The sequence below is a fragment of the Lissotriton vulgaris genome, chromosome 2_1 (assembly GCF_964263255.1).
Source record: "Lissotriton vulgaris chromosome 2_1, aLisVul1.2, whole genome shotgun sequence".
Taxonomy (NCBI): domain Eukaryota; kingdom Metazoa; phylum Chordata; class Amphibia; order Caudata; family Salamandridae; genus Lissotriton; species Lissotriton vulgaris.
In genome coordinates this window covers 983235343-983250079 of record NC_141687.1, presented here as the reverse complement: position 1 = coordinate 983250079, position 14737 = coordinate 983235343, and positions in this window count along the sequence as shown.

Sequence of the window (14737 nt, the reverse complement as noted above, 5' to 3'; positions counted from 1 at the left end):
ATTACTCCGTCAAACAACCCTTCTGAATCAATTATCAATAGCTACAACACTCACTCATACCTTCCAGCCTCCCCATGAAATTTCAAATAACCAAGAATCTCCTTCCAAATGATGCTTTAGAAAGAGGACAAAAAGTGCTTATAGAAGGTAAGTCTTGTAGGAACAGGATTCCAAAACGGAAGTTCAACCAAATCCAATGTAGGTCCAGAGGAAACAAATCCAAATCAAAAGTATTCCAAAATAGTTTGAACACACTCCGTTTCCTGCTTGTTCAAACCCACACAAGCAAAAAGTAACAAGTCCTGCAAGCAAAGTCCTTTGACATTTCAAATTACATGAAGCATAGCCAGCAGTACTACTTCAAGATTCATATAGTACTCATGCACACTGGAATTCAAGTGTCTGTAGCAGCCACTGACTGATGGGGTCCGGTAACGGGAGACCGAACGCTAATGCCTTTTCAATGCGCTCGTTATTGGAAATCCTGCCTCGCGTCTCAGCCGAGAACGCGAGCAGGAAAGGATGTCCGTCACCTCCTGAACTCCGGGGCAACAGCAAAACAATGGCTTTCCTGAACGCCAGCAGCTGCTGTGCCGTTCACGCATAAGATCGAGGAAAAAACAACACGCTCCGCGCCTCAGCCGAGAACACGAGCGGAATTACTGATCGTATCCGCTGAACACAAAGAACAAAGTCAGCAGTCACTTGCGAACAGAAGCCGCCGAACGCCTCAATCAGCAGCTCTTGTTTGAGAAAGAAATCCAAGAACAGCAGAAGCGAGAAAATAGGTACTCCAGGCACTGGTTCAAAATTAGGAATCACGTACAGCGAGTGTACAGGCATTTCCTCCATAAATGGCTTTGCGGCTCCTCCCACGCGCTCGGCCTTCTGGTCCATGAAGTTTAGGCAGGCGCATTTGGCAAGACATGACACCATGTCCACCCCCCAAGCGCCTCCTAGCACCAGGCTTCTCCGGATGGCGAACATAAAACCGCCGCACCGCACCGGGCGCGTGGACCCCAGAACAGGGTTCCCAGGAATCGTCCTCAGCCGAGTAGCCCTTCCAGGACACCAAATACCATAGCTTGCCCTGATGATACCTGGCATCCAAGATACTGCACACCTCGTGCTCCAATTGCCCTTCCCTCAACACAGGCGGCACCACCCGGCGCCTAGCAGCACGAGCAGGCTTTAGTAAGCTCCAATGAAAGACGGGATGGATCCTCAACTAAGTAAACTGCTTAGGGGTTTTTAAAGCTCCGATATCAAGGGCGCACTGCCTCAATTTCTACGTTACTGTGTGTAGTTCAAAAATGGTTGCTGTGTAGTGCGTAAAGAGCAGGCGGAAAAACACCCTTAACCGTCTAAAAAGTCAAAAGACTATACAACAATTATACAGCTGTGCTCTCGCAACTACAATAAGGTGTCACTACATACATAAGGTGTATCCAGACTTGAGGAATGTTACAATATGGCATATTGTGACATTCCTCGAGTCTGGATACAATAAATCATCACCTTGCTGGGACAAGAAACACACTTAAGAATCTGCTTCTGTTCATTTAATCATACTTGTTATTGTACTCAATTTTGTGACACCTTATTGTAGTTGCGAGAGCACAGCTGTATAATGGATCCTCAACTAAACCGTGTGGCTTCAAACTGTAAGCCACAGGGTTAATGCGCCGGACAACAGCATAAGGCCCAATGAATCGAGGATGAAACACGCTGTGGAAACGGAAACTAATGTTCCTAGTCGAGAGCCACACTATATCACCCACTTGATATACCGGGCCCTCCTCTGTCCTCCCATTTCTTGTAGGTTGACTTGGCTTTATCCAAATGACATCGGACCTGTCGGTGTATCTTCAGAAGAGCCTTCACTTGACCGGCCACCGTGTGGTGGTTCGCCACATCACTCGGGATTGTCAAAGGCAAAGTTACTGCGTGAAACCCCGAGTTGGCCCTAAAAGGCGTCTCACCAGTGGAACAGTGCCAAGCAATGTTATATGACAGTTCAGCCAACCACAACAAGGACACCCATGAGTCTGCCGCTTCATCAGCATAGCAGCGCAGATATTTCTTGAGTGTCTGATTCAACCTTTCGGTTTGCCCGTCAGTCTGGGGATGGAAACTGGTTGATAACGCGTCTGAGATGTTGAGCGCCTTGCACCACATGTGCCAAAACCTGGCAACGAACTGCGGACCTTGATCCCATATTATAGCCTTGGGCAAACTATGGAGACGAACCACGTGTGTGAGCAACAGTTGTGCAGTTTGGGAGGCTGTTGGGAGGTTCTTACAGGGAATGAAATGTCCCATCTTCATGAAACTTTCCACAACCATCAGGATAGCGTTGCATCCTTCATCTAGCGTAAGTCCCGAACGAAATCTACACTTATCACCTGCCATGGCCTGGATGGCGTAGGGAGAGGCATGAGCAGACCTTTAGCTTTGGCCTGTTCGCTCTTCGCTCTCGCACATGTCTCACATTGTCCCACCAGAAATGTCTCTGCATGGCATGGATGGTCTTCTGATGGTCCGGATGTCCTGCCATCATTGCATTGTGGCACCAATTGAATGCCATTAGTCCCAGTGCACGAACAGGAAGAAACAACCGATTTTGGTACATTGGCAAACCATGCTTTAGAGATCGCCACACTTGTTTCCCAGCCCACTCCTTCCATTGTGTGGGCGTATAACTATCTATATTGTATACTTCGGTATTTTAACTTTCTATATTTTTAACAGTCGATAATAAATCACTTACCTTAAAAATGATATTTTGGTTATCTATATTCTGTCCTGTCGATATTTTGTCCAGTCTATATTTACTACTCAATATTATATCCAAACGATATTTTGGAGTCGATATTATGTCTGTGTACCCCTGCATCATAATGCGGTGGTCAGACTGATGTTCTGGATATTGGAAGCAGTCCGCCAAACATCCTAATAATATTTTAAAACCCAAAACACCACTGAAATTTGCCAGTTACAGTTTAGTCAACTAACTATAATTTGTACCCAGTCATGTAATGCTTATGACTTCACATATTACATCACGCATGGCATGTTAAATGACATGATTGATGACATCACTGATGACATCTCAAACTGTCCGACACAAAGCTGGCTTATTAAACTTTCATATTGGAAAAGTAGTACATGAACCATGTCAAAACCACATGCTAAAAGTCTCTTCAGCAGAGTATATAACAGAATGCTTAGGTGAATGGTTTGAATGTCAGGGAGAATTCCAGAAAGGCAGAATGAGAAGACTCTCTATGGACATTGAAGGCTTTGTCAATTCTTTGAAACGTAGCATTTTCAGGCCTTAAGATCCTATTTTAAAGTGAAAGAAAAAACACAACAAATTGATGCCTTATCATTTGATGCTCTTCAGTTATCTATAGGTAAGGGGAAGGGTAAGATATCTCCAACTAAGGTATCAAAGCTAGCAGAGGTGGAAATGGATGCTACAAAGCACAATCCTGTAGTCTTTGAGGTGGCATACGCTAACATCACAACTGCTACTAGGTTTCAGGTGTTTGATGAAAATAGCGTGGATTTTGTCCCTGGCTCTGACACTTCCAATTCCACCCTAGACTTTCCAGGAATACCATCAGTTTCAACCACCACTGATCAGCCAAACTTAGTAAAAATGTTGGATGCCTTATCCTTGGAAATCAGGAGTAAGTTTGCCATCTCAGAGACGAATCAAGCTAAAATACAAGAGTCATGTGAACCCTTAGAAGTCAAAATGTCAGCAATCACCAAAACAATATGCATAATGGAAGCCTCAATAGAAGCCTTGAATGAACAAGTTGAGGTCAATCGTACAGAGATACAGGTTTTAACAGATGGAGAAAAAGGCATACTAGAAACCGTGAGACCCTAGAAAACATTGCCAGATGAAACAACATCAACATTATCAATATTCCAGAAGGGTCAGAGGGGGGTGACAACAAAACCTATACTATAAAACTGTTAAAGGAGTTTATTCCCACCATGGACGCTAAGGAGCTGGAATCTGATATTCAGAGCATTCACAGAGACCCTTTAACCAAAAACCCAAATAGGAAAAATACCCGGCGAATTCTGGTCAATTTTAAAACCTATTCCCTAAAAGAGCATGTGTTATCGGAAGCCTTAAAAGCTGGCACTTTTACGAAAGAGGACTGGACATTTTGGATAAGGTCAGATCTCTCAAGAATTATGCAGGACAGACAGTGGGAACTGGGGAAATGTATGCCCATTTTATAATCAATGGGCACAACAGTGCCGTTGAGGTTTCCTGCCTTACTTAGGGTGATGTGGAAAAATAAAATGTCTAATTTTAGAGACCCTAAGGAGGTAGGGATCTTCATTGATCGAATCAAAGCTCAGGGATAACCATGCAAGGAAGCTTGCTTATAAATATCGGTTTGCCGGGAGAATGGGTAGTGAGCTCACAGGGGTTTATTTACATCAAACCCAATGTGGATAAGGAGGGTTCCTTTGGGAGGGGGGGTGGGCACATATGAGGAAAAAGTTATGATGGTTTTTCACTGGGTGGGGAGCAAATTAGTTCAAAAAAATAAAAAGTCCTCTTAAGTATATCAGTGTCAAGGAAGTTGTTAATCAGAAAGAAGTAGCTTGTGATCAGTGTGCGCTCTCCTTGAAAATTGTCTAAAAAAGTGCAACAAGAATGCATCTAAAGTGGAATATCAATTAAAGTGCTAGTGCCTTATTATCACCGATAGCAGCTATAACTACAACATCAAAGTCGATTTCAAAGAGAGATATGGCTGTAGCACCTGATAACATAGTTGACCGATAATAATGAACACGTCATCTTATGAAGTGCAAAAGCAGGAAAAGTGCTAGTGCTGTTAAAGTGCAATATCAAAGAAAGTGCTAGTGCCTTATACTGAGAGCTGCTACAATAATGTATAAAACAAGTGTTAAAGTCCTTCTTTTAACTTTTCTAAATCAATAAAAAACTTCCAATTTTTTTCAAATTTCCTAGTAGCTCCACCTGTCTAGCATAAGCTTCTTGGAAATTTCAAGTCCTTTAAATTTTATTAAACCATTTCAAATGAGAGGGAGCTTCACTAGATTTCCAATTCTGATGAATAGAGGACGGGCTACAGTTCAAGAAATAATTAGAAAAACGTTTTCAACCTCTGTTAATATCATTCTATCTCTGCAAAGTCCAACCAGAGCGCTCGGCCTCGAGGAAAACACTCTTCCCGATTGCCTACTCGATAGCAGAAAAAATTGCCTCCCAAAAAGGCCTCAACCGTGGACATGCATTGAAAATATGATGTCAACCGCCTTCCCCATCTATCTGACAGTGAAAGCACTTATTCTCAACTCCCGGAAATCTTTTGTTTAGGGCGGTTGGAGTTAAATAGGAAAGCAAACGTGATAGGAAGGCCATCCTTTTAAAATTCGCGGCACGCAGGGATTTACTTCCTAGATGGGAGAGGGCCTCCCAATCATTCAAAGAAAGAATACATCCTGTCTCACACGCTATTTTACCCAAATGTCTCTCTATCACGGGGGCTTGACCTTGTTGATGTAAAAACCAATACCAGTTTCCTACACCATTAACTTTGGCCCCGTACCACAAGTTGATTTGGGTTATCCGCTGGTATTTTTTTAAAAAGTGAACAACTTGTAAATATTCAAAAAAGTCTGGTTTCTGGTGGCTCTCCGCCCTTGCCATTACCTCTTCCCTGGAAATCGCCCTATTTTGGATTATAAAATGTCTTAGATTGGATAGTCCACAGCCTTCCCAGTTATCAAGATGTCTTGATTGCAGCTGGAAGCTGAGACTGGTACATTCTCTCAATTTTAAATATTGGAGGCCCGAAGAGCATGTCTTTTTAAAAAAGGACTGTAGTCTAAAAAAGTAATCTTTTAAAGTCTTGTATGTTGTTTTCTTGGGGAGTTAAGAAGTTTTTAAAAACACTTGAGTTTCTGAATCAATTTTTTGTGTCATTTTATCTATAAAGAAGCTGTCTCTGGTACATATAGATCCCATCTAACCAGACACTAAATCTAAAAAAGCAGCTTCAAAATAAGTTCTTAAATGCGGCAGATCTAAACCCCCTTGTGCAATAGGTAATTGCTCCACTGTCAATTTAACCCTTGGAACTTTCTCACCCCAAACAAATTCCCTAAATAAGGTTTCAATTTCTCTGAAAAAGGACAGATTTATCTTAATTGGGACATTAGTAAACAGAAATATAAGCAACGGAAGTATGGACATTTTAATTAACAAAACTTTACCCACTATCGATAGGGGAAGCAATATCCATTGTTCCAAAAGCTTCTTAATTTTCTCCCTCATTCTTAGATAGTTCAATTAGTATAGCTGTTGGTACTTTGGTACTGGCTAGGCACAAATATCCCAAGATATGTTATAGGATCTGACGTAGTTACTTGTATCTTCAAGCAAGATGGAAAAGAATTAAAATCTGCGTTCTCACGAGAAATGCGCATGCACGGCCGCCCTTGCATGCGCATTGGTTAGAAGACGGCGCCGTGAACGAGCAGAGGGAGCCCCGGGACGCCGCGGACAAGGTAAGTGTATTTTATATATTTATCTTTGCCCATTTAATTAAATTAGCTGTGTAGCGGAGGAGGGCATGCGGCGCGTAGTGGGGCTATGCGAAGTGCGCAGGTGGACGTAGTTTCTCGCCCACTTTGCGTAGCTTCGCGTAGCCCCACTACGCACACTACGCCCAGGGTTAGTTTTTATCTTTTTTAACAAAGGACACAATTATCACTTCTTTAAAACATGCAGAAACTAAACCACCCTTTTTAACAAAATTAAATAATTTCTTCAAGGGGTAATTAGTTCTTTTGAAAAAACTTTATAAAACTCAATGGGGAATTCATCATGCCCACATGCTTTTGCCCCTGCTGTTGCTTTGATGGTTGGCGAGATCTCACAGGCTTCCACATCCGATCCCAATTGACTGATCCGATTGTCTGAAGGTTTAAGAATATTCATATTTATGAAATATTCCTGGATCAGCTCCTCCTCTACTAGATATTCAGTAGAGTAAAGTTGATAGAAATGCTCCAAAAATATCTGGGGTATCTCGCCGCTATTGACTACTTCTCTACCGGTCTGGGGGTCTAGCACTTTAGATATTATAGCTGCTCTTGTTTTTTTCTTGTTGAGTTTGCTAAGAATTTACCAATTAGCTGGCTTTCTTCGTAAACCCTTTGTTGAAATATTTGTGAGCTACAAACCTCTTCTAAAATGAAAAAATCCCTCTACGCTATTCTTGCCTGCTCGTGTTGATTTGGAAGAAGCTGAAGTTGAAGAGCATATTCTTGTTCTACCTCTATTTGCAATTTAGCTGTTTTAGTCCTCCGGGTTCAGGGGCTCCTATCAAAAGCTCCTTAATTTGGACCAGGGCTGAGATAGCATCCAAAACAGGACAATAATAATTTATGAAATTCAAAATCTTCCCCTGTAACCTTGTTGCCACCCAGATCCATCTTCCATGTATATCCCTATGTACTTGTATACTTGTAGAAATTCCCTGGGGAGTTTTCTAGAGAACTAAATGGCAAGTCCTCTCACAGCAAGGCCTGCAGATGCAAAAAAAATTTAAATAGATCCTGGGTAAAATTACTTCGGAGAATTAGATTTTAAATGTGTCTCCTGAAAAACAAAACTGAAAAAGTGATGTCAACCATCTAATAAGATTTTAATGAAGAATGGGCATACTTTTTTTTGTTTAGCATTCCATTTGCGTTGACTAATAGGATCTTACATTTACACGTTTCTATGATTAATTCTTTCTTTAGAATAAGCTCCTGGCCTACTCGATACCAAAACTATGACTTGTGTGCTGTCTGTACGTTTTGCTCCTACTCTTTTCTCTGCTGTCAATCCTAACCCAGCCCCACCCTTCCCACCCCTCAAAAGAAACACCCACCCACGAAATGTGGAAAACACCATGCTGACCACACTCACCACATTTCGCCCCTCCTATCTATCCTCCTGGGGGTCTTGGAATCACACCCTAAGTGACCCTGCTAACCCCGGGACCCCCAGCAAAACCTTAAAAACGATCCAAAGTTGGCTGGCTAGCAAGCACACCTTATATTAAAGGAAAGGAAACCCTTTTCGTTACCATATATTAAATCTATATGTATACCATTGCTTTAAGCGCTGAATCCTAAACAAATCTTTTTAATAATGCCTGGGCTTCTTCTAAATCAGAAAACATGAAAAACTTCCATTTAACTAAAACTCTCAATTTTGACTGTTGAGCAATTGATGCTTGGGCACCGTGCGCTTTAAACAGATGGAGAATCTTAACAAATTATTTTCTTCTACGCGTGTCAACGGCAGTCATGTCAGAAAATAGACGACACTTGGTAGTCTCATTTACTAAAAACGGCCTCTGCTGGATCGCTCTTGTCAAGATTCTTTCCTTGATACGAAAGTCTGCGAAGTTCAACAAGATTTTTTTTGGTATCGTGGAATTGGGGAAAGGTTGTGCTGGGACTCGATATGCTCTTGTAATGGTGAGATCACCCTCGAACTCAGGAAGAACTTTCTGTTTAATGAATGAGTTGACCCATTTGAGGGTTTGAGAACCTTCGATACCTTCGGGAACCCCAACAATCCGGAGCTTAGACCTCCGAGAATCGTTCTCAAGCTCCTTCAACTTGTTCTCCAGGTAGCTTTTGTTTTTAGCCGCCTCTTTTGCCTCCCCAATAACCATATTCATTTGGTCCTTCAACACTGAAATTCTGGCTTCCGCCTCCTGGAGTTCGATGGGAAAAAATTTCATTGCTTCTTCGATTTTCCCCAGCCATTGATGCAGAGTGGCAATTTCCAATTGCTGCGTTTTTTTCATTTCACGGACCTCTTCCAATATTAGATTAAGCATGTCTCTAATATCTAACTGATAGACACCCATAGACCCCCTTTTTTGGCTAGATTTGCTTTGCAAATCAACCGCACCAAGGCTTGTACTTCCAGCCTTAGGATCAACCTGGGCTGATACTTGCCCTTGAAATCCCGGTTGGAGTTTGGGTTGCGACTAGAGTTTCATTTGGGGTGACTTCAAGTTCAAAGAGGTATCAATAACTATCCTTCTGTCTTTGTCTGTTGCTCCTTGTACCTGGGATGGATTTAGCCTAGAAATAGTTGTTTCCGCTGAGCTCGAGGATGTTACGGGTGTTGGGGGCTCCACCGAGTCTTGTGCTTGAATTTTACCTTGATGTGACATCGGGACTTCTGAGTGATCAGATACGAGATTTTGTTGAAGTGCTTCCTGCTCTTTGGGAGCCGGGTCTGATAGTATTACTGCAGAGACCGGTCCCGGCCCGACCCCGGCGATGGGCCTTTAGATGTTATTGAAATTGAGCTTGGGCTTGAGGAGGAATGTTGTGGGGTGGCTTTCTTTAAAAACAATGGAAATTCCTTCACCCTCTTTTAAGCCTTTCTTTAGGCCGTCTAATGCCGAGTTACCCTGTTAAGACTTGTCGATACAGCAGCAGCTTCTATCAACTCCGTTATGACGTTCGCCTGGTCGATCACCGTGGCTCTGTGTCACGACTCTGCCGGGCATTTTGACAGCAGCGCGTCTTCCCCAATGCTCGCTGCTGCCTCGGTGCCCTGCTCCTCGGGAGGCAGCCGGAGTGTTGTCCGGGGCTGAGAGAGACGGCGGATGTGCGGACTGCTAGAACCACGACGAAACGGAACGAAGAGCCTCCTGGAAGACGAAATAATCCAGGTACGGAAGATCCAAGCGAGACATCAGGGACTAAGTGGAGCAATAGAGCTTTAGGGGGTGGAAAATAAGATACAAAACAGGCAAAAAAGAAAAAGGAAATAAAATCAAAGATAGAAGATACATAGATACGTAGAGAACAAAGAGGGGGATAAAATGGGTAAACTTTTAAAGAATGTTAATGCCGCCACCAAATCAAATTATGTGGCCCACCTCAAAGCAAAAACACGCCTAGCTCAGGCAAAAGAAGCCGCACGTCGGGCCAATAAGGAAAATAACTCTAATTCCAACTCCAACTCCCCTGGTCTTGATAGCACCCTTGCGAGCTCGGAGAAGGAGCTACCTCCCACAATCTCTCTGCAGTGGGAGAGCAACATAGATCTTGATGTGACAGGAATTTAAGCAGATTTTATCCCACATTTCCTAAAGAGACAAGAGATAAGCAGATGAAACAATGGAGACAATCTATGCTAGTGAAAGGGTTATATCCTGTATTTACCACAGAAGAACTGACTGGAAGTAAAAGTACAGGGAAAACCAACCATTTAATGACTAGTAGTGGGGATACAGAAGATGATTATTTTGAGGATTTGTTAATGAAAAATCCGCCACCTTATCAGGAAGAAACCAATAGAGTTACCCCTAGTGCTCCGTTTTTAAAACCTCCTTTGGTTACGCAGATTATACATGAAACCTCATTGGAAAAGGTGCTGCAAGAAAGAGAAAGAGAAGCAATAAATAAACAGCGTAGTTTGGTAATTCAGAAAATAACTCAATTAACTACAAGTCCTTAAGCCCTGACAATACCCGTAACTATAGGTACCGTAGTTCCTTTATATGGAGAAAAGCAACCCAGTCCTAAAACTCCTGTTCTGACTACACCATAGTACAGCCCAGGAAAGAGAATATAATGTAAATTCTTTGATGATATCTTTTATAAATCGAATTAAGCTAATAATAATAATAATAGAATATAATAATTGATGACCAAGCATGTGATTGCAAGTCAGTGATTTCCTTCATGGATTACCTATACGAGAACCAGTGGGTGACTCAATCAGATAAATTACTCCCGGATGCTCAAAAGAAGTACAGATTGAGACCCCCACAGGAACGAGAAGTGCGACTGTAGTAATCCCTGAAGAATTAGAAAGATGGACAAGGGACATAGAACAACCAAAATTGCAATCAAAGGTGCTAGACAGATTTAAATTAAGGGTAGAATTGAAGGAAATGGTAGCTGGAAATGTAGGATTAGAAAGGTTAAATTCTTTTAATGAAGAAGAGTTATTGTTTATATGCAGAAGTATTACTCAAAATACGAAAATATTCCATGAAAAATGAATGTATTTGGCTTCTGAAATGGGACTTGACATTGGCAAAATCTAAGGTATTACAGAAACCATATAGAGCTGGATTTTCTGACAAAGATTTAGAAAACATGAATGTGTCAGGACGAAAATTGCAGATAAAAGAATTATTACATCAACCCTTCCGCGACTGCAGTCCCTAACTTTCTCACAAATACACTCATCCCTTTCAACTTTTAATCCTGCCCTTGGGGCTCTGGAATAAAATAATGTATAGGGTACCCATGAGGCAGTTTTAACATCACTTCCACTGCACTTTTTCTTATGACGATTCCCAGTCAGAATTGGTAGCACTTTATGTCACGGGCTGCGCCTCCTCAGGATCAGCGTCGTTGCTAAAAGGGGTCCACCTCCAGATCTCCCTACACTCTGAATGATATAACATACACAGAGCATAAAGGGGATCAGGCGAGGGAAAAGGTAGGGAAGGGTCTGGAACGGGAAAGGGAAGCTGAAACGAGAAGAAAGAAAAAACAAAAAGGTAAGTACATTACATACTAACTACTCTCATTGAGTCTCGCTATAAGGAACGACCACCAAGAATAGCTTACTTAATCAGCTCTTTCCCCCAAAAGAATAGTAGTCTTTTCTCTGTAGAAACATCTGGTTGTCCTACAACACAGAAGAACGTGTTATTACTCCATCAAACAACCCTTCTGAATCAATTATCAATAGCCACAACACTCACTCATACCTTCCAGCCTCCCCATGACATTTCAAATAACCAAGAATCTCTTTCCAAATGATGCTTTAGAAAGAGGACACAAAGTGCTTATAGAAGGTAAGTCTTGTAGGAACAGGATTCCAAAATGGAAGTTCAACCAAATCCAATGTAGTTCCAGAGGAAACAAATCCAAATCTAAAGTATTCCAAAATAGTTTGAACACACTCCGTTTCCTGCTTGTTCAAACCCCCACAAGCAAAAAGTAACAAGTCCTGCAAGCAAAGTCCTTTGACGGTTCAAATTACATGAAGCATAGCCAGCAGTACTACTTCAAGATTCATATAGTACTCACGCACACTGGCATTCAAGTGTCTGTAGCAGCCGCTGACTGATGGGATCCGGTAACGGGAGACCGAACGCTAATGCCTTTTCAATGCGCTCGTTATTGGAAATCCTGCCTCGCGTCTCAGCTGAGAACGCGAGCAGGAAAGGATGTCCATCACCTTCTGAACTCCGGGGCAACAGAAAAACAATGGCTTTCCAGAACTCCAGCAGCTGATGTGCCGTTCACGCATAAGATCGAGGAAAAAGCAACACGCTCCGTGCCTCAGCCGAGAACACGAGCGGAATTACTGATCGTATCCGCTGAACACAAAGAACAAAGCCAGCAGTCACTTGCGAACAGAACCCGCCGAACGCCTCAATCAGCAGCTCTTGTTCGAGAAAGAAATCCAAGAACAGCAGAAACAAGAAAATAGGTACTCCAGGCACTGGTTCAAAATTAGGTATCACGTACAGCGAGTGTGCAGGCATTTCCTCCATAAATGGCTTTGCGGCTCCTCCCACGCGCTCGGCCTTCTAGTCCATGTAGTTTAGGCAGGCGCATTTGGCAAGACATGACAGCATGCCCACCCTACAAGCGCCTCCTAGCACCAGGCTTCTCCGGATGGCGAACATAAAACCGCCGCACCGCACCGGGCGCGTGGACCCCAGAACAGGGTTCCCAGGAATCGTCCTCAGCCGAGTAGCCCTTCCAGGACACCAAATACCATAGCTTGCCCTGACGATACCTGGCATCCAAGATACTGCCCACCTCGTACTCCAATTGCCCGTCCCTCAACACAAGTGGCACCACCCGGCGCCTAGCAGCACGAGCAGGCTTTAGTAAGCTCCAATGAAAGACGGGGTGGATCCTCAACGAAGCCGGGAGTTTCAACCTGTAAGCCACAGGGTTAATGCGACGGACAACCGCATAAGGCCCAATGAATCGAGGATGAAACATGCTGTGGAAACGGAAACAAATGTTCCTAGTCGAGAGCCGCACCATATCACCCACTTGATATACCAGGCCCTACTCTGTCCTCCCATTTCTTGTAGGTTGACTTGGCTTTATCCAAATGACATCGGACCTGTCGGTGTATCTTCAGAAGAGCCTTCACTTGACTGGCCACCGTGGGGTGGTTCACCACATCACTCGGGATTGTCAAATGCAAAGTTACTGCGTGAAACCCCGAGTTGGCCCTAAAAGGCGTCTTACCAGTGGAAAATTGCCAAGCATTGTTATATGACAGTTCAGCCAACCACAACAAGGACACCCATGAGTCCGCCGCTTCATCAGCATAGCAGCGCAGATATTTCTTGAGTGTCTGATTCAAACTTTCGGTTTGCCCGTCAGTCTGGGGATGGAAACTGGTTGATAACGCGTCTGAGATGTTGAGCGCCTTGCACCACATGTGCCAAAACCTGGCAACGAACTGTGGACCTCGATCCGATATTATAGCCTTGGGCAAACTATGGAGACGAACCACGTGTGTGAGCAACAGTTGTGCAGTTTGGGAGGCTGTTGGGAGGTTCTTACAGGGAATGAAATGTCCCATCTTCATGAAACTTTCCACAACCATCAGGATAGCGTTGCATCCTTCATCTAGCGGAAGTCCCAGCAAGAAATCTACACTTATCACCTGGCCTAGATGGCGTAAGGAGAGGCATGAGCAGACCTTTAGCTTTTGCCTGTTCGCTCTTCGCTCTCGCACATGTCTCACATTGTCCCACCAGAAATGTCTCTGCATGGCATGGATGGTCTTCTGATGTTCTGATATTTACTACTCGATATTATGTCCAAACGCCATTTTGGAGTCGATATTATGTCTGTGCACCCCTGCATCATAACACGGTGGTCAGACTGATGGCCTGGATATCGGAAGCAGTCCGCCCAACATCCTAATAATATTTTAAAACCCAAAACACCACTGAAATTTGCCAGTTACAGTTTAGTCAACTAACTATAATTTGTACCCAGTCATGTAATGCTTATGACTTCACATATTACATCACGCATGGCATGTTAAATGGCATGATTGATGACATCACTGATGACATCTCAAACTGTCCGACACAAAGCTGGCTTATTAAACTTTCATATTGGAAAAGTAGTACATGAACCATGTCAAAACCACATGCTAAAAGTCTCTTCAGCAGAGTATATAACAGAATGCTTAGGTGAATGGTTTGAATGTCAGGGAGAATTCCAGAAAGGCAGAAAGAGAAGACTTTCTATACTGCAGCCTGATCTGAAACCTGACTGGAAGTCACCTACCAAGTGATCTTCTGCACGTCCTTTTTAAAATTGTTTGCTGTAGAATTTTCCAGGAGTGTGGCTGCTAATGGAAGGCTGGTGATAAGTCTATAGGGAGTAGCATCTAAGGGGGAACTATCAGGTTTTTAAAGATGTGGCTTAACATTTGTGGTTAGGCTGACAGTGGCAGTGTTGGCCGACCCCGCTTCTGACTCCAGGTATAATCACCGCTCGCTGCATGTACACTCTGCTGGGGATGTGGGTTGGTGAAGCCACACTGACAGCATTTTAAAAAACGGATTTTAATTGAATAGCAAATTTAAATCTCTATGTGTGTTATGATTGAGAACTAATTGTGACACATACCTGTGTT